General features: G+C 52.4%; 1 protein-coding gene across 4 annotated transcripts in view; it reads right to left on the reverse strand.

Annotated features, from left to right (window-relative positions):
- LOC143035174 (uncharacterized) overlaps positions 1-20,475 on the reverse strand; it is a 219,751-nt gene that overhangs the window by 31,057 nt on the left and 168,219 nt on the right. The gene's annotated exons all lie outside the window — the stretch shown is intronic.

Genomic DNA, 20,475 nt, shown 5'->3' on the forward strand with positions numbered 1-20,475 from the left:
TCTTCCAGGTCAATCGGGTTCCCATCATTTGAGGAGGAACAACCACTCAACCTCGGGCGTGGAAGCTTTCTCTGGCTAAGAATTTATTTCAATCGACCCGAGAGGAAGGCGTCGAACAAAATACGACCTAACCTTTGTCCCATCATGTCCAGGTCACTCACAGTCACTTTATGGAATCTGCAAGAAGTGCGGGACTCGAACCCGCGAATAGTAGGAAGATGCGATACCCGGACGCTTTCGACCGCGCCACACACACACGGACGGACACACACACTCCGGGCGGAGATAAGTTGGGTTTGTCTCCTATCACGTGTAGCCCCTGTTCACCTAGCAGTGAGTAGGTACGGGATGTTAGTCAAGGAGTTGTGACCTTGCTGTCCCGGTGTGTGGTGTGTGAGTGGTCTCAGACCTACCCAGAGATCGGCAAATAATGAGCTCTGAGCTCACTGCCGTAGGGTGGTGTCTGGCTGTCTCGAAGAGAGGCTGCAGCAGATCCGAGGTGAATACACACGGACACACACACACGGACACACACACACACACACGGACGGACACACACGGACACACACACACGGACACACGGACACACACACACACACACGTGGGGTCTATAGGAAATAGGGTTGGGGGCCACACACGTGTCGATGACGCTGAGCAGGATGTTCGACTCTTGGGATCGACACGGAATCTCAGGGACGAGATTCGGTCCAGGTCGAACAGTCGCCGTCATTACAACTTCCCCCCCCCCTCTACCTTTCTAACGACTACCATCGCCCCCTGCCCCCGCCCCGTGAGACATGTTTATAATTTCTATTATTCTGTGCGACAAGACGACGGTATGGCAGTGATGCTAAAGATGAGGGCAAGCGTGACTGCGGCGGTAACAAGGTGGGAGCGGAGTATGTGATGGAAGGAGAGAAGGACTGGAAAAAGGAAACACAGGAAAGGTCAGGAACGAGAACAGGAGGGAAATGCCCGATTACCAGCGCTTCTATCCTTGTGGCCAATCTCCCGACTGTCGAGAGGAGGAGGAGAGGGAAGGGAGGGAAGAAGCTAGGGAAAACGAGGGTGGCATCATAAAAAGTAACATTTCCCAGCAAACAAGAAAACAAATGGACAAATCAAAGGTCACGTTGTTAATGGCGTTATGATAAGCTATGTAGCCAAGTTCGCAACTGCCTTCCTTGTCTTGCCGCATATTAAAGCAAGGGGAGTTACAACGACCAAACTTTTCTCCAAATTCTTGTCCACCAGGGCGTCCAAACCCCTGCCCCGGGGAGATTGCCAAGACCCCGTGGCATTTTCTAGGCTTGCGCCCCCCTCCCCCCCCCGCGGCTACTACAGACTCTCCTCGACACTCCACTCCCCCTTTCCATGCTTCAAATACTAAATATTTGCAGGCGACGAGCACGCGCTCTCACCGACAAATACATGCATATGCGCGCGCATACTCATTGACAAGTACACCCACGTACGCGCGCGCGCACTGCCAGACAAGTATGCACGTGCACTCGTCATCTCATGCGCGCGCGCACTCTCAAAGAGAAGTGCACGTCTGTGCGCAATATCACGGACAAGTGCTGGCACCTAAGCATACATCTACCGACAAACTGTAACCTAATCAAATTAACACAGTCTGGAAAAAAAACTCCACTGCCTCACCAATTACAAGAAATTCAAAATGCATTCGGCTATTACATTTCCTTATAAGAGTTAATTGTTCTCTTCGTATTGTCCCTCCCTACACTCGCCATGTTGAGCAGCAACAACAGCCTCCTCCTGAAAGCACAGTATCCTGGTCAAGAGAGAACAGTTTCATTCCGTAAAAACTGAGGTGCTCCTCTTCCTCTTCCTCTTCCTCTTCCTCTTCCTCCTCCTCCCGGACCGAAGAGATGAAGTCGGCCGTCGGTTCGGAGAATCCATACGAATGTTGGGAAGGTTAGGCACTTAAATGCTGTAAGGGGGAGAGATGGGAAGGGGGAGGCTAAGGCAAGCTACAGTTTCCTCAGCAGTTAAGACCCATTTGTTTAAATGTAGGCTGCAAATCATTAGCCTCAACCTTGCCAGTTCCTCTCCGCTCTTCGAGGGCGCCCGGTTCGTTGGAAGACTACGAAGAGTCGCTGCTGCCAACCTCGCTTGCACCCCGGCTCAGCAAGCAGCAGCAGCAGCAGCACCTTCCTCTTCAAAATACCTGGCTAGCTGGATGCCCACGGGGGAGCGAAACAACAGACCCGTCAGTGGCTTTGGCGTTTATCCTCACGAGATTTCGAAGGTTACAGTTCATACACGATGGAACCCACTACCTCCACATACCATTCAAATTAGAGGCATCTGATCTATCATGACCATCCGGTCTACAGCATATCCCGCCATCCAACTTGTTCAACCAACTCTTATCAAAACGTCTAAACTACCACACCATGCAACCATGATGCAACCCGCCACAATGTGCTTCCTAAGTACAACCTACAACCTACCACAATATACAGTCTATACAAATTCCTCCGTGCTTACAGCTTCGTAAAAAAAAAAAAATGTGGGGATTAACAGGAGCTTCTGACTAACGAGCCGCACTTACAATTCCGTGTTGTCACGACCATCATCGACCACGACCATCATCGACCACGACCATCATCGACCACGACCATCATCGACCACCACCACCACCGCGCCTTCAACCCCAAACCAATCCACATACGCATGTGCATACACCCACCCCCACGAGAGTTGGAGCAACAATCCGCAGCGCAGCGATACAGAGATTATTTCAGCCCTGGGAGGAATTCGATCCCGGCGGTCCGGGTTCGAATCCCGCCCAGGGCTGAAATAATTTCAGTATCGCTGCGCTGCGAGTCCTTACTCCAACACTCATGGGCGGGGAGTTGGGGGTGGGTGTGCGTGTAAGGTCACAGCATTACCCATAGATCGGAGAGAGAGAGAGAGAGAGAGAGAGAGAGAGAGAGAGAGAGAGAGAGAGAGGGGGGGAGGGGTAGTGACCAGGAAGAGGCTGGGGGGGGGGGTGTGCATTTTCCCACTGGAAATCAAGAACTGACCTAGTCAAGTCCAGCAAGGCCCCGAGAACCCATAAAAAGTCGCCCGGCGGCTCTTGTCGCAGCACTCTCGTGCTAAAACGACCTATCCTCGCAATGCCGCGGCCTGCAACAGGCTTACCCTTCAACACGGGGATGTACGCACGAAAGGAATTTTGACTGTAGGAAAGTCCAAGAGACCATAAGGCCTACACTGGGTAGTTCCATGTCCATTACCACCCATCACCTATATTTAAAGTTATTTGCTCTTAAAACAACATTTTGTTTCAGCGCTCACTACAATGTTACTAAATCTACTCCATTCGTTAACCATTACTACAAGCCCTGCCCTGCTGTTTTATTATGATGACCTTGCCTGCTAAGAGGTGCGTCCTGACCCGATGCTCCTGGCAGGGGGGTCGTACCAACTGGATCGGCCACGCGAATGTCCTTCACCAAAGATGAAGCGAGAGGAACATCCCGATACGGAGACAATGCGAGGCCGAACGAAAATGACAACGTTCCGTGAGGAAACCAGCTTCGACAGCTCAAAACTGCGTTCCTCCCCTCGAACCATCTTGGGGAAGCTATTAAGGGGATATGAAACATTCGACTTCCCTCAACTGGAGGTAGACATGGATCGTGTGCCACCGCAGCCACGTCCCGCGAAGGAAGGGGGGGGGAGGGGCTGGAAGAGAAGAGTTTCCTTCCATAAGGAAGGCCATCATGCAGGCGGGCAATACTCGGGTAGTTGCAGGTGAGCAGAGCAGGTGGTCGTCATGCAGAACTCCCGCTGAAATTAGCAATCGTGTATATGCCGTGTTGCTCTCCAAGCTGAATATATAAAATATACCTAAGATATGGCTCGGTGTTTGTCACAATGGAGGAGGAGGGGAGAGGGAGAGAGGGAGAGAGAGAGATAAATATAAACATATACGAGGGAGGGCGTCTCACCGTGTGAAAGTACTTTCACATCCAGTGGTGGTGCTTCCCTTCACTCTGGCTGCAAACCACGAAAATATAAGGTTCATCTCCACGGCATTACCTACCCCCCCAATAACGCTCACGCTCCTCGCCCCATCACATAGATTAGCGAAGGGTCTCATGGGAGAGTGATGCCGTCGTCGCGACCCTCTTCGCCCCGTCCACCTCCTCAAACTCCTTTCCGGGCTCTGCTCCTACTGACTGGTTGTCACCTCTGGACCCTTCCTCCCTCCCTCCCTACCTGGGGACATTTGCAAGTCGGGTGACTGGATCAACCAGGACGTGGGAAGGTGGAAGGATGAGTGGGTGCCAAGTTGAGGCTGACGCGCGCGGTTTGACGTAAATAAAACAAACGCATGCACACGTACACACACACAGGAAAACCACGAGAAGCACCATCCAACGAAGAGAGAAACGAAACCGAGGCGAAACTTCTTGCACATTGCGAGAAGATGCTAGCAAGCAGTGCCTGGGGTGGGGGTGTTGATAGACTGATTGATGAAATTTTTGGCTTGAAGGCCAAGTGCCGGAGCCAGTAGGTCATTCAGCGCATGGAGGGGGTGTTGAACGAGGAGAGGACAGACCGACCGACCGACCAACTCCTGGCTGGCACCTGGTTACCTTCAAATTTGCATTCCTTCATTGCAAATCTCCAGTACCTACTAACACTAAAGACAATTTTGATTATGTGAACAAAAGAGCGAGGTACAGAACAATGGCAAATGCAAGAGTAATGGCGGTGTGCGATGGTGATGTGATACCGAAGGTGGTGGGTGCTGTTGGTGAGGGTGGTGGGTGTTGGTGAGGTTGGTGAGGTTGATGGGTGGTGATGGTGAGGATGGTGGTGAGGATGGTTGGTGATGGTGAGGGTGGTGGTGATGGTGAGGGTGGTGGTGATGGTGAGGGTGGTGGTGTTGGTGGGTGGTGATGGTGAGGATGGTGATGATGTGGGTAATGACGTGGTTGGTTGGTGGTGGTGATGGCTACTATGTAAGCAGCACGAGTTGTACAATGAAAAGACCTCGTGTAAACACTACAACGCACATTCTCCCACACGAACGCAACCAAGGGCACGCACGCATGCACGCACGCACACACACACACACACACACACACGGCTCGACAATGCATTGACACCGCTCTCGATCGCGAATTCAGCGATCCGAGTTCGAGTCCCGCCCAGGACTGAAAACGTCGGCATCGATGCACTGTGAGCCGGCACTCCAACTCCGGCGAGCAAGAAGTTGTGTGTGTGTGTGTGTGTGTGTGTGTGTGTGTGTGTGTGTGTGTGTGTGTGTGTGTGTGTGTGTGTGCTCGCGTGCGTGTAAGGTGACAACATCGGATCACACGAGCTCCGAGCTCTCATCCTGGAAGGTAAAAGCTATCGATCACGAGTCCAACAAGTGATCTAAGACCACTGAAAATCTCTCACACACAAACACAAACTTGTTAACTATATATAATACGGCAACCACCTTCCTCTTCCTCCCCATTCCCTCTCTCTCTCCAGTCTCGACCTTCCCACACGGCTAATTACAAGAATTCCCGGAGACCTTCCCGGCCGGACGGTTCGGTGGTTGAAGAGAAAGCGACGACGACGACGACGACGACGACGACGACGACGACGACTGTCGCTCGCTTGGGACGCCCCAAGTCGGAGTCGGAGACGAACCCATTGGGTGGGTGAGGGGGTGGTGGGCCCCAACACCCCCATAGGTACCCAGGTCATATGGGGTTGGGGAGACATCATTTACCGGCAACAACACGAGATGGGGGGGGAAGGGATAAATGGAAGGGAGAGGAGTGGGAAGATGGGAAGGAAGAGTAAGGAGAAGAGGAACGGGGTAGTAGGGGGAAGGGGAGGAGGGAGGAGTAGGGGGAGGAGGGAGGAGTAGGGGGAGGAGGGAGGAGTAGGGGGAGGGGAGTTGGAAAAGGGGAGGGGATGGGGGAAAAGGGGAGGGGATGGGGGAAGAGGTGGAGGGGAAAAGGGAAGAGGGGAAGGGGGAGAGAGGGGAAGAGGGGAAGGGGGGAGAGGGGGTAAGGAAGAGGAGAGGGGGTAAGGAAGAGGGGAGGGGGAAGAGGGGGGGATGATCTGGGTAACCAAGTGTGTCAGGTTCGCCGAACATTGGTGGGCCCTAGACAGAGTGAACAAGGAAGCACACGATTATGCGATTACCCATCATGGTCTTGAATCACGTGTTGGACTCGTAATCAACAGCCTTTCCCGTCCCAGATAAGAGCGTGATATTTTATGTCTCAATCTACGAGTAATGCTATAACCTTAAACACACACCTTGCCACCAGAGATGGTGTGCCAACTTGTGGGTGGAAAAGTTCTGCAATGTGGATTGGACATTAGAGCAGAGGAGTGTCTGCGTTGAAGCTCTTTAGGTGGAGTGTTTCTTGGACCGGGCTACGGACGTCGGCTCTGTGATCCCCCGTGCCAAGGAGCTCTTGTCAAGACGACGTTCTAGCGCAGTGTCTTGTACTAGGACTAAGCGATGTAGGACCCCGCCGAGGGGGCTGGGCTGGGCTGGGCGGGGCGGGGCTGGGCTGGGCGGCGGCTCCAGCCACCCAACCGTGTCCAGCCGTCCCAAAGAGGACGTAACAACCCACCAACCAACCCTCGGGACCACCAACCCCGAGGACCTGGGAACTCCCGGGCGGGCCGGGCCGGCGACTGCCGCCGCCGCCGCCACCCGACATGGGAAGGACGACCCTTCTGGTGGTGTTTGACGGCCCGAAACGGACGGATAGATGGCGGGAGAGTGGAACCGATGACAGGCACTACCTGGAAAACCTCCTCGATGAGCATTCCTTCCAACAGACGAGTGCACACACGCACGCACATGCGTTACCAAGCACCTGCCAATACACAGGAATGCGAGCGAGCGCTCACACATTCGCCCTGCCCTGCCCATCAGATACACTGTGCAACAAATACCCGACAGGCGGAACTGCATGGCAGCACGACATCGTCGCAATGTACGATGTCAAGCGACTTACAAAACAAAGTACAAACATGACCAAAGAAGTGCTGAAAAAATTATATATATATATATATATATATATATATATGTTTGTATATATGTATATGTCTTCCACTATGTACTCATTCTGCTGAAGAGGATCAGTTAGTGATCGAAATATACAGAACTTTCGACATTAGTGTCTTCTTTTCCGACGCTGGGATAAAAATTTTAAGTTTAATATGTGTGTGTGTGTGTGTGTGTGTGTGTGTGTGTGTGTATACACAGTAATAACAGTAATATGAAGGTGAGCGAGAGAGAAGCCGAAAGAGCGACTGCACACACAGTTTCCAGTAATCTACTTTTTACACACACAACACTTGAAAAATGAACATTATTATTTGAATCCCTCCTGTCGTTCTTAGTCACCGCATACATCCACATCTACGACCACATCGACATTACTTGCATACCACTACTTCTACACTCCATTAACACAACTCCTGCTTTCCTCCTCGTATCTTCGCCAATGCCTCTATCAATAAGGCCGAGAGGGGGTGGGGGCAGGACTGCCGTAAAATGGATCTCAAAATTCCCATCCAAGACCTCCCACACCCCCGCCCGCCCCCAGCTCACTCCACTCCATTCCTGTGCAACACAACCTAATTCTAATCCTTCTCACTTCGACAAATATTTCCCAGTTGCAAACACGAAACCCCCACCTCCCTCCTTCCCCTCCGTCCCTCCTTCTAACGAGACATTACTTTATTACAGTTCTTCCGGCCGGAGCCATGCGATTTAATTTTAAGCAACCTACTACACCCGTAGAATGCCAAGTTATGTTGGACCCAAGAGCTGAATACGCGGCGATGACGCACAGCAGTTACGACTTCGGGAGAGAGTTCGAGAAAGACCGCAAGAGGGTTCACCCCGAACCACGTGCTCGGACTTTCTAGGCAAGAAGTAAGTTCCCGGTGGCAGAGTCGAACGCGAGCCTATTTACTGGAGAGAAATACTCCCATCAACTTCATTCACTGTTACTATGTCACTTGAGCGACTGTGGCTGCTACGCTTGCCTTGCCATCCCCCATTTGTGGAAGTTCCCAATCCACCGCACCTCCCACAAACACAACGTTTCGATGTCGATTGTCCTGTGCAGGAGATTCTGCACGCGAGCACTGCAACATTACGTTTTGTAGGATTCGGTTACGATGTAGGAAGAACCACCAAGATGAACCAACTTACTGTACCTCCACTTCAGTCCCTCACCAACTTTGGAAGAGCAATCTCCCATTTACCTGAAACAAACGAGAAAAGAAAATTATTACACGATCCACAGAAACTGACACACTTATATAATGGCTGCCTAATCACCAGCAGCAACGTTAAAAATTCTAAGCATTGTATTTCTGCCTCGGAGAAAAGACTACTGGAATAGGTAGTGATCATTTGACTCAAAGTCGAGTTATCGTTAACCAAATATCACACGTCCCCACACACCTGGAATATGCGGCTTCCACATGGCCACCTAATCTTGTATTGATAGATTAGAAACAAGTGCACAGGCGAGTAACTAATTTCAAAAAATACAAGAAACATTTAAACTATTTGAACTTAAAAGTTAAAAAAAAAAGTGTAGTAGTAGTGCAAGACTAAGATTTTAAAAGGAATCAACAACAAAAACAGAATACATTTTCACGAACAGAGTCATTCTGACAGACGGCAAACCATTTCATTCAGCCGAAGAAACACTGACGTAATAGGCGTCCAATATGGCGTGACACTGGACATTGAGGACGACTGAAATCCAAAAGCGAAAGGCAAAGGACCCCCGGCGACCTTGCAGCTGGGTCGCCCCCTAAGGGTACACCCGGGGTTTCAAGAATCCTGAACACCTGCATCATGCTATTAAGCATCCTCACGTCGACCGACACATGCACCATACTCCACCCGACGTCACGTTGTGGTCATCTGCACATGTGCACCCTGCAACAATCCAAGTCCTCCCTTCGACGCGCCTGTGACCTGCTTCATAAAGTAAAAGCCGGGGTGCTGGGACAATACGATCTTCGTGGGCCTTGATTTGGGGGGGGCGTGGAGACCAGAGTGAGGGAGGATAAGAGATTTCGCTCACGCCTCGTCTCCCTCCCACCTGCTTGGGCACCTCCCACGCTATGTGCGTGGGAGGTTTCTTCTAGGGTTGCGTAAGGAGTCAACATTGATGGGAAAGAGAAGGGGGAGAGTGAGGGGAGGGTGAAGGGGTTGGGTGGGGGGAGGTCTTCTTCCTCGCAGCTGGAAATATCACAGTCAATCGTCTAGGGAGGGGGAGGGGGAGGGGGGTGGGGGTACAGAAATTAAGGAGAGACGAGACAGGTGGTGGGGGAGTGGGCTAGAGAGAGAGGAGCTGGAGAGAGGTAGAACTGATGGTAAAACGTTAGACGAGAAGAAGAGAAGAGAAGAGAAGAGGAGAGGAGAGGAGAGGAGAGGAGAGCGAACACGGAAACATAGGGGTGGGGTGGGGTGGGGAGAATGAAAAGCATACAATATGAAAGAAGCGGAAATTAGTAACGGCCCGAATTGTTCCGAGAACCTCAACTGGGCAAGAAGGAACGACCCCTTTTCGACCGACGCAGCAGTATAAACCAACTAAGCAAAACTCCCCCCCTAACCCCATCCTCCTCCTCACCCATCTTCGAGGAACTTGCCCAACCCCCCCACCCACCCCCTCCGACCTCGCCCGCACCCTTTCTTTACCACGGCAGCATTTCGAAGATCCGAGGATCGCATGACGGGGCCCATTAGCGTGGCAGCTTCCAGACACTATATTTGGAGACTTTCTTCTCAAAATAGTTCTTCCCTGCCGAGGGGGGTTTCCGGCCCGCCGCCGATCCGTCGTCAGGCCGGAGGGCCAATAGGGCGGGATGGGGGCGGGGCGGCGCGGCGCGAGGGGAAGCAGCCCCCTCCTCCCCCCAACCGGAACCAAGGAGAAGGGTTGGGTCGATCTAGGTTGGGTCGAGCCAAGGAGAGTCGCTTGAGAGAAGGAGAAACTAAGAAAACGGGAATGACTGAATTTTGGATTTGAGACGGGGGGGGGGGGGTTCTGGGAGTGGAGCAGCCAGAGGGGGGGGGAGGAGCAAGGCAACTCGTATGGAAAAGGGGGGGGCAGAGGGCAATCAGAGAAAGAGAAAGAGAGAGAGAGAGAGAGAGAGAGAGAGAGAGAGAGAGAGAGAGAGAGAGAGAAAGAGAGAGGGAGAGAGAGAGAGAAAGGAGAGAGACGCCAACCAGACGCCACTATGTACGCGTTCGGTCGTTCGATCAGCATCATCGCCGTCAGAGGAAGCGAACGTTTCTTTCCTTTAGTAGATTGTTGGCGATCACCAACGCTTCTATCCTGGGAGATGACCTCGCTCGCCGGCGAAGAGGTGGAGACACTTGCTACAACCTTTGACTGCATCAAATTTGCGCAGTCAAAACAAAAGGCAGAGGAAGAAGGGGGAGGAGGAGGAGGAAAGGGGAGGAGGAAAGGGGAAGGAGAGGAAGGGGGTAAAGGACGGAGATGTATACGAGGGAGAGGAAGAGGGAGAGGAGGGAAGAAGGAGGGAGAGGAGGGAAGAAGGAGGGAGAAGGAGGGAGAAGGAGGGAGAAAGAGGTAGAGGAGAGAGGAGAGAGGGAGAAAGATGGGAGAGGGAAGAGGGAGAAAGGAGGATCAATAGGAAAAGATGACGGGGGTGGGGGAGTAGGGCGGTGGGGGCGGATGAGGGGCAGAAGGTAAGAAGAGGGAGAAGGAACGTCCCTGTGGGGAGGGTGGGGAGGGGGCGCTGAACGAGGAGCGAGGAAATAAGAGACCAACTCCGCAGGAGATGATGCCGAGGTTTTACAAGAAGGTGGGGGTAATCATTTCTGCCCCTTGTGTTTGGTGAGTCAGTTCGGCAGGTGGTGCATTTGGCAGGGTCTACACGATTACTAACCGGACCGGGGTGTGGGATGGGGGGGGGTGGGCAAAAGGATTGTCTATTAGGGTTGCGAGAGTCGTGGTTCTTGGAGTCCGCGTGAGGGAACGAGCTTCGCATGCAGGCAGAGTGGCGGCCAGTTGATCGGTCGGTCGGTGCGACCCGCCCCTGGCGACTGGCGAGAGGAGGGCGATGCGGTGTGTTGTGCCGGTCAGCCGGCAGCTTTAAGGAGGCATCGTGGACGCGAATGTCAAGACTCACGTAACTCATCCGGCAGGTCCCCCCCTCCTGGAAACCCATCCGGCCTATCGGTGTACCATCATGTTCGGTATTTGGGGGAGGGAAGGAGATAGGGAAGGGAGAGGGAAGGAGGGAGGGAAGGTGGGAGGAAAGGAGGAGAATGGAAGGGTGAGGGAAGGGGGAGGGAAGGGGAGGGAAGTGGAGGGAAGGGGGAGGGAAGGGGGAGGGAAGGGGGAAGGGAAGGAGGAGGGAAGGGGGGAGGGGGAGGGAGGGGGAGAGAGAGTTCATGGACAAACGAACAGCAACAGACCTATTGGTCTTTACAAGGCTGTTCTGGTACTTCCTGTTTTCAAGTAAACAATTCTAGTGGGAGATTTGTTGCCAAGTAAATGTAGAGACCTTTTCTTTAAGAACCCTAGAGTAGAACAACTAATGACGTTGGATGGAAAACCCTTCCGTATATTAACAACGCAATTGAAGATTATTTCACCAGGTCTGTTTAAAATGGTTCTCCTACAACCACCCGTTATTCCTGGTTGTGTTGAAGCTGTCAATTTTGAAACTTTTTTTCCCACGTCCATGTTTTCAATTCCTTTGACAAATTTGAATTTTGAAGACTTCAATTAGATCACCCCTCATTCCCCATTTCAAGACAATTTTATTTGCCTTAAGCCTCTTCATAAGGCTTATTGTGCAACTTTAGGGATAAGCTATTGTTGCTCTACGTTGCACTCTAACTTCTATAAATCCTTTTTGTAATATGGAGACCAGCACTGTAAAAAAAAAGTGTTCTAGGTTAGGTCTGAGTAGGTCATTGTAAAAATTAAGAACTTCTTCAGTTCTAAACTCAAAAGCTCTACTTATAAATCCAATTAACTTGTTTGCAGTTTTCATGACCTCCGAGGCACTATTTGCTTGTTTTGAGTTCATTTGATAGCACAACACCAAGGTCTTTACCTTGTTCTACACTTGCTAGTTGTACACCATTCATCGTGTAATTGGCCTGGATATATTACCAATATGAAGTACTTTACTATATCTATATTGAAAAACATCTGAGAATTTTCGGCCCATTCACATAAAACGTTCAAATGTTGTGATTCTTGTTGTTGTGGTATCATCCGCAAAGTTTGATAATTTACACTTTTATATTTTCATCCGGGTCATTAATGTACATCAGGAAGAGTACAGGATCCAGCAAAGAGCCCTGAGGCACTCCACTTGTTACACAATGCCAGCCTGAGCATTTTCCATTCAGAACAACACGTCGCTTACGAGCAGACCAAGCTATATGGACCTTGGAGCAGACGGCCATTCAGAAATCCATCGGTGAATATGACCTACTATACCATGGGATTCTAGCTTATTTAGTAACCTCCTAGGGGGACTTTCTCGAAAGCTTTTTGGAAGTCCGAGATGTATTCTTGGGTAAAATTTGTCTGGCCCAAGCGGTTTGCATGCTTTTAGATAATTATCTATAACGCGCATCACATCATGCTCTGCAATACCCATGCCGGGTAGGCGTGTGGATACCGACTGTGGTAGTACTGGCTGGTCGATTCCGCTGTACTCAATAGTGAACACAGACGCACAATAATCATTTAGAATGTCTGTCACTGCACTCTCGTCTGTTACTATTCCACCACGTCCTGCTGATTGGAGTGGACCAATGGCGCTCTTGAATTTTTTCCCCCTGATATATCTGAAATATCCTTTAGGATTTTCTTTGCAACTAGAGGCAATATACTGGAGAGAGAGGGAGAGAGAGAGAGAGAGAGAGAGAGAGAGAGAGAGAGAGAGAGAGAGAGAGAGAGAGAGAGAGAGAGAGAGAGAGAGAGAGAGAGAGAGAGAGAGAGAGAGAGACAGAGAGAATACATATGAACATTGTATTTACCTAATTGTGGTTTACAGAAAAGGAGCAATGCTCGTTGGGTCCTATGTTCTATTCTCTAACGTACGTAAGTACGTACGTACATGCGTGTGTGTGTGTGTGTGTGTGTGTGTGTGTGTGTGTGTGTGTGTGTGTGTGTGTGTGTGTGTGTGTGTGTGTGTGTGTGTGTGTGTGTGTGTCAGAGAGAACGTGTTAAATATTCAAGAGTAACTATGAAATCCAATTCATGCTCACGCCCTCTCTCTTCCAAAGAGGCCCTTGCTATAGCGCCCACCCTCCTCCTCCTCCTCCTCCTCCTGCTACTGCTCCGAGTGTGAGGTCTCGTCAATCTTTTCCACACTTTTGCGGAAGGCGACGATGATCTTCCCCGACGAGAGCTACTGCTGCTGCTGCTGTTGTTGTTGTCGTTCTTGCTTCTCCCACGTTCTTGGCTCGCTCAATCTTCGGCCCACGATATCCCTCCCGGGCGTTGACGATCCAATCACCTGCTCCTTCCCCACCCCCACCCCCACCCCAAAAAAAAAAAAAAAAAAAAAAAAACAGGGCCACGTTGTGCCTACCACCGGGTGTCCCACCGATGTATACAGTCACCACCATTTCCACTTCCTGAACAGCTTGTGACGTCAGGTGCCTCCCCACCTCAGCTGACGAGGTGGCACGATCCACAGTGCCTCCAGGTGGAAAAAGAGGCGCCGCCTCGCAATCCACATACTAACAGCCCTCACTCCGCCACTTTATCCTAATTCTTTTTTCCTCCCCACCTAATCATCACTATGACATTCCTACTTTCACCTGGCATTGTTTATAGACCAAAGGGTCACGTGACTGGGGTCACATACGGGCAAGATGGTAAACAGTCAATCCGCCCGTCCGTCCATGGGGACTAGGGGAGGAGGCGAGGGACGCACCGTCCGGCATCGTATGCTGCACCTGGAAGCATAACACGGCCGGTTGGGGGGACACGCCCTTCCTCCCCAATTACAGCGGAATCCGAATGAATGACACACCAGTGACGGACATTCCCCAGAACTGGGCACGCACACACACACACAACGAACCGAGACAACTTAGAAAAGGTCAATATCCATCCATATCTTTAGGTCCACGGGCAGAGGCACATGTACACTTAACGTTGAAATGATACCAAAGGGCGTGCACAACACAGCGAGAATTCCTTGTTACTATAACGACGTCCCCCTTCCAACACCTACTTGCACAACCATCGCCGGCCGGGCGTCCTTCACGGTACGGCACCACCACCACCACCACCACCTCCTCCTCCTCCGTGCCCCACTCGTAGTAATTTCATAATTGTCCTCCTTTCCTATGTGCTCCTTATTACCTACCCTCATCCTCACCCATCCCTCCCCTGCACGGATCCATTCACCCATTACCTTGCTTGCTTCGTCCTCCCGATCTCCCCCATCCCTCCCTCCCCCTCCTATCACAATCTTCTGCTCTTGTGACCGTTTGGCTCCGATGGCGGCACACGCACCACTGCGTCGTCGTTCCTTACAAGCTCGTCACCTCTCTTGGCCAACTCCGGAGTGCAGGAGCATGCATGCCCTGCTCCTCCCCCACGTCCCCCGCCTTCTAATTGGCACACATGAACCCTCCCCACCCTCCTCCTCCTCACCTCTTCGAGATAGCCCGGGTCACCCGAGATGCCCCGGGCCGCCGCCGCCGCCCTCCCCCCACCCCCCACTCCTCAAGACGCCCTGGGAGCAACCCCTGGGAGCAACCCTTGGACAAATCTCATGCGCTCTCCTCTTCAAGGCCTCCTCGGGTCCCTTCCTCATACCACACTGCCGGAGGCGCTGTTGTGTCGCCGGGTAAGGCTGCCCACTCGACGGGGGCAAAAAGACCTTCATTCACGATCTGAGAACGAAGAGGGCGGGAGCCAGAACCCCAGCTAGTGCGCTTCGTTCCTCGTAGGTCCACCAGACACACTTGTTTCGCATAGAGAAGCAGCACCTAAGGAAGAGCCATTCCAGCAACTGTAACCGGGACAGGCATGCCAGGCAAGCAGTAGCCGTGAGGTCACGTCCATACGAGACACGTCACCCAATGTACTCGTTACATGCCCGTAACCAACCAGAACCACACACAACTGACTTCGGAGACAGGGAAGTTGCATGAACGTGGGTGCGAAGTCTTCGTGGCAAGTTGCTGTACATTTATTGTAGATACAGGGTGGTCTACCTCGACAATATGAACGTCCTAAATGCTTTGGCTGCCAGTCGCACAAGTACCCTGCAGTTTTCCATTGGGACTGTACTAAGGAGGATGTCGGGGAATTCAAGTGTGTCGGCGCGCGGGGTGTGTGTGTGTGGGGGGGGGGTCTTGTGCTACAGGACTCTTACGACGACGAAGCGACGACGCGGCGCTCTCGAAGCACTGGTGGAGGAATCGAGCCGAGCGGGAGCACCCCCCTTCACTCTTCACCCCATCGTTGTTGTTGGCGTTGTTGTTGTTGTTTTGTTGTGTTGTTGTTTTGTTGGTTTTGTTTTGGAATTGTGTTGTTGTGTTGTGTTGTTTTGTTGTTGTTGTGTTGTCGTTTTGTTGTTGTGTTGTCGTTTTGTTGTTGTGTTGTCGTTTTGTTGTTGTGTTGTCGTTTTGTTGTTGTGTTGTCGTTTTGTTGTTGTGTTGTCGTTTTGTTGTTGTGTTGTTGTTGTGTTGTCGTTTTGTTGTCGTGTTGTTGTTCTTTGTTGTGTTGTTGTTGTTACGGAAAAGATATGGATGACACTACCAAGTGGACAACCGAGTGTAATGTCAACCTGAGCTCACCTAACATGAAGTACGACACTGAATACTCTATTTACAAAAGAGAGAAAAAAAAAAGGCACAAAAAACAGGACAAACTTGTGCAGCACCCACGAACAGATTACCCACACGTAAAAGCCAATCAAACTTTATTATTGACAACTTGCTTCTAACACATACTATGACATTTGCCTCTCTTCCGGTGCAAGTCTCCCCTTTTGGGCCCGCTGGCTCCTGCACAGACGACCCCACAGCGCATACCAACACGAAAACCTGTCCATGAAGTAGTGCCACAGCGTAACAAACAACATACCAACATGAAACCCAACTCACATGATTATTTTCTTTTAGTTTGACATTTCCTTGTGTTATGTAGGCTCAACTTATTATTCATATTCTACTATTCCTGCTTATCAATCATATTCTACTGTTGGGCAATATAATGAATGGTTCCTACAATGCCTGCAAAAGTTCCTCACATGAAGGCTTCTGGTAACAGGATGCGGTGAGTGCCAAGTTTCTTTTTTTTTTCCAAAGACGAGGAGGAGGAGGAGGCCAATGAAGCGGACAAGGAGCAGGACGAGGAGGACGAGGAGGAAGAGGACGAGGAGGACGAGGACGAGGAGGACGACGAAGACGAGGACGAGGAGGAGGAGAGGGCCGCAGGGGAACAGGCCATGAGGCGGATCGCAGGGGAGGCCACCTGGGCCGAAAAGTAGCGCGCAACATGTCACCCGGTCAGGGTGACATGTTGCCCGACCGAAGCATAGTACTTTCCGAGACAGTTCGTTCCTGGGAGGTCACGTGACCAGCAATGGGGGGGGGGGAAGAGAGAGAGAGAGAGAGAGAGAGAGAGAGAGAGAGAGAGAGAGAGAGAAAGCTGTCCAGAGCCAAGGAGGCTTTCCATGCAAAAGGGCATTCACTGTGTAAAGTTAAGGGAAGACAGGTGAATTTCATGGGCCGTAAGAAGCGTAGGGGGTGATGCCGAGACGTGCGCGTTATACAATACACCACCACCACGTTCCCTTTAATTTTCATCCAAGGAACTCCAACCCACCCACCCACCAGCCCCCCAAGTGCATCTAAATACCTAATGTAATTCAACGTTATGTCACGTGACATGGACATGGCAGTGTGTAGGGTACGTCACATAGCGAAGTTGGAGAAGAGAGAAAGAAAAGGAAGACACGGTCAATGAAAGGGGTTCAAAGTGAGGAGGGTTCGAGTTGGCGAGCTGGTCGCAAGTGTGTGTGCGGGAGGGCGATGGGCGCGGGTGGAGGTTAGCCGGGGTTGGGGTTTGCAAACTGCCGCGGTGGGCGTGGGGTTGGTGAGACATCAGGCTGCCAAGTCGTCGTGATAGTCGGGCACAGAATCTATGGAGTCTGTCTGTCTTCAAACACACCGGCCCTTCGAAGGTTGTCCTCAGGGGTTATCCCGATCAAGGGTGACCGCGGACTAGATTGCGCAGGTGGGGGGGGGGAAGGTCAAGTGATGGTACAGTTGGTGATGATAACGACATGGGCGGCAGCTGTTGCTGCTGCTGCTGCTGCTGCTGCACGTGTGAGGGAGCGAAGGCCCAAGTTCTGCGTGTCGTCGTAGGTACACGTGTGGTGAGTGGAGGGGAAGGTGGGGAGGGGAAGGAGGTGTGGAGGGGAAGGAGGTGGGGAGGGGAAGGAGGTGGGGAGGGGAAGGAGGTGGGGAGGGGAAGGAGGTGTGGAGGGGAAGGAGGTGTGGAGGGGAAGGAGGTGTGGAGGGGAAGGAGGTGGGGAGGGGAAGGAGGTGTGGAGGGGAAGGAGGTGGGGAGGGGAAGGAGGTGGGGAGGGGAAGGAGGTGGTGAGGGGAAGGAGGTGGGAGGGGAAGGAGGTGGGAGGGGAAGGAGGTGGGGAGGGGAAGGAGGTGTGGAGGCCAAAGGAGTGCAGTGGGGGTAGTAAAGAAAATGGTGGAATAGATAGCATGACGAGGATGTGAAAGGATATAAGGAGGGCAGATTCAGAGATAAATAAATCTTTAAAAAAAAAAGTGGTGCACTGGGGCGGCGATCAAGAGGCACGTGACGGGAAGATACGAGGACAAAAGTGGAAAAGGAAGGAAGGAAGGGGAAGGGGAAGGGGGAGGGGGAGAGGGGGAGAGGGGGAGGGAGGGAGAGAAAGAAAAAGAACTAGAAAACTGCACAATCCACGAAGAAGTACTTGTATGGGGCGCCACTCTCCCTACCCTACAACACCTATCAATTTTCCTCTTTACCATCTGCAACAGAGCAACCCAACCCCTCCCTCCCTCACTCTTCCAGCCGCCTGACCTCGCCCTTGAGGGATGAGTTCCTACTTCACTTTCCCCCAACACATCGGCGTCTCCCTACCTCGCCCTCGTCCACAACGCTTAACTTTTTTTCCAAGTGAGCCTTGCACCCCAACATCCAGGTCCCTCCCGACTTGTCCAGGTGATGAACCTCTCCCCGGCAGTCTCCTATTCTCCGAATTCCATCCCACCCGCCTTCGATACAGCCAACCTCCCATCCTCAACACGTCCCCCACCCCCATCAACGCCCTGTCGTTGAGGAGAGCGAGGAAGGGCCGAGGAGGAAGCAGACAGTGCACAACCTCCATCTTCCCCCTCCCCTCCCGAGACGTTGAACAACTGCAAGGCAGGTCAGAAGGCACCCGCATCGTGTACGGGGGCAAGTGGGAATCACGTGCGGGGGAGAGGGGAAAGTCGGGGGGGGGGAAGGAGTTTGAAGTGATGGGCAGAACGTGTGGGAGTTGCAATGGAGGGATTCGGTAAATAGAATAGGAGGGTGAAACTATGGCTGTGGATTAGAGAAACCACGGCCGGGGGGGGGGGGGCACAGTGAAGAAGAGTGGAGTGTTGTGGTTGTGGTGGAGCGTGACAGTGGTGGGGGGGTACCTGTGTGCTTGTGTGCGCGCGATCTTGCTTTTGTACGTGAGTCCCCGCGTGGGTGCGTGTCGGGAAGGAGGTTAAATGCTCAATAGTTTGGAAGGTCCATTTGGGGTTTTGACTTTTGGCTGTGCTTTGCAGAAGTCCCAAGTATGGGAAAGGAGGTGGGGGGGGGTTTGCTGGCATGAAGAAGGAATTGGGGAAAGTTCTGGGTGGGAGGTAGTGGGTTGTTCTGGTTGAATTGTCGGGGGGAGGGGGGGAGCTGACGAAGTTCCTGGTGGTGAAAACAGCAAAGTTCTGTTCCAGGTGGGGAGGATACACGTTCCTGATAGTGGCCTCGATAATTCCAACTATTACCGGCGTTCCATCCGGCACTTCGCGAAAGAGGACCCTTGTCGAAGGTGTTCATAAGAGGGGGATTGGGGGGGTTGGAAGAGAGACGTGGCACTGACGGCTCCCACCCCCTCCCCACTCCCCCAACCAGCTGTTCCCATGACTTCGGAGGCCGTGGGAGTGTTGAAGGCTCAACGGGTTCAACTTTCTCTACGAAGGTCTTTGCTGGTTTCTGATCTTTCCATCCCGTGTATATGGGTGGGAGCGACCTCAGGCGCCACCCAACCTCTCAGGAACAGGACCTGGACAGGTGAGAGAGCAAACCCATGCAAAGAAATGCTGAACGAAGGGGACATTGGATTGAGGGGCAACGCGCCTGGGTGCCGACGTGCAACCCAAGGCAACGAGCAACTAAACCTGTGGCCGATGGGTGACGCTGCAACCAGGGTGACCAATAATCTACGGAAAGCGGCGCCACTGTGCGCGCTGACACCTGGAAAGGGAGGTAGAGGGAGAGAGGGAGGCAGAGAGAGAGATGGAAAGGAAGAGGGAGAGGGGGACAGGGAGATGGAAAGGAACAGTAAGAAGGAGAGAGATGTGCAGGAGCGACTTCGGCGGCATCAGTGGATAAGGTTTGAAGCACGTGTTTGTGAAGAGGAGGACTGGGGGGTGTCGGGGTGGGTGGGTGGGTGGGGCAAGTGACAACAAGGAAAACAGCAGCAGCAGCAGCAGCAGCAGCAGCAGGGTTAAGGGGAGGCCAGCGAGGTCAAAGCTGAGAAATCGCAACAAAATGTGACTGAGTCAAAGTGGGGTTGGAATGGGAAGGGGGGGGCGGTGAGTGGGGGGAGGAAAATGCAACTTGTAACCGATATGGGGGAGGGAAGGAGGATCGGGAGAGGACTGTGGCGGAGGAGAACGAGTAGAAGTACAAAGTGGTGAAGTAGTGGTGGTGTAAAGGGAGGGGGGGGGAGCCCTCGTTACTTATGATGGATGGATCAAGGATGAAAACGCTGACCACTACTACTACTACTACTACTACTGTATTCACAAGAGGTGCCAGGAGACGCGAGGGGAGAAGAGGGTGAGAGGTGAGAGAGATGTGTGAGAGGGGGAGGGAAAAGTGCGAGGAGGAGGAGGAGGAGGAGGAGGAAGAGGAGGAGGAAGAGGAGGAGGAAGAGGAGGAAGAGGAGGAAGAGGAGGAAGAGGAGGAAGAGGAGGAAGAGGAGGAAGAGGAGGAAGAGGAGGAAGAGGAGGAGCAGGAGGAAGGAGGACAAAAAACTCGCCTGCAAAGATGACACTAGCGTCCGCTCGAGTCGCCCCGCTTGTCCCTCGTTGCGTATGGACCAGCAGAGGATTCACACCCGACCCGACCCGACCCTTGCGAAGCGAAGATGGTTCAGTGTCAAGTGCGAAATGATCCG

The sequence above is a fragment of the Oratosquilla oratoria genome, chromosome 18 (assembly GCF_046742065.1).
Source record: "Oratosquilla oratoria isolate Oo_2021 chromosome 18, ASM4674206v1, whole genome shotgun sequence".
In the NCBI taxonomy this organism is placed as follows: domain Eukaryota; kingdom Metazoa; phylum Arthropoda; class Malacostraca; order Stomatopoda; family Squillidae; genus Oratosquilla; species Oratosquilla oratoria.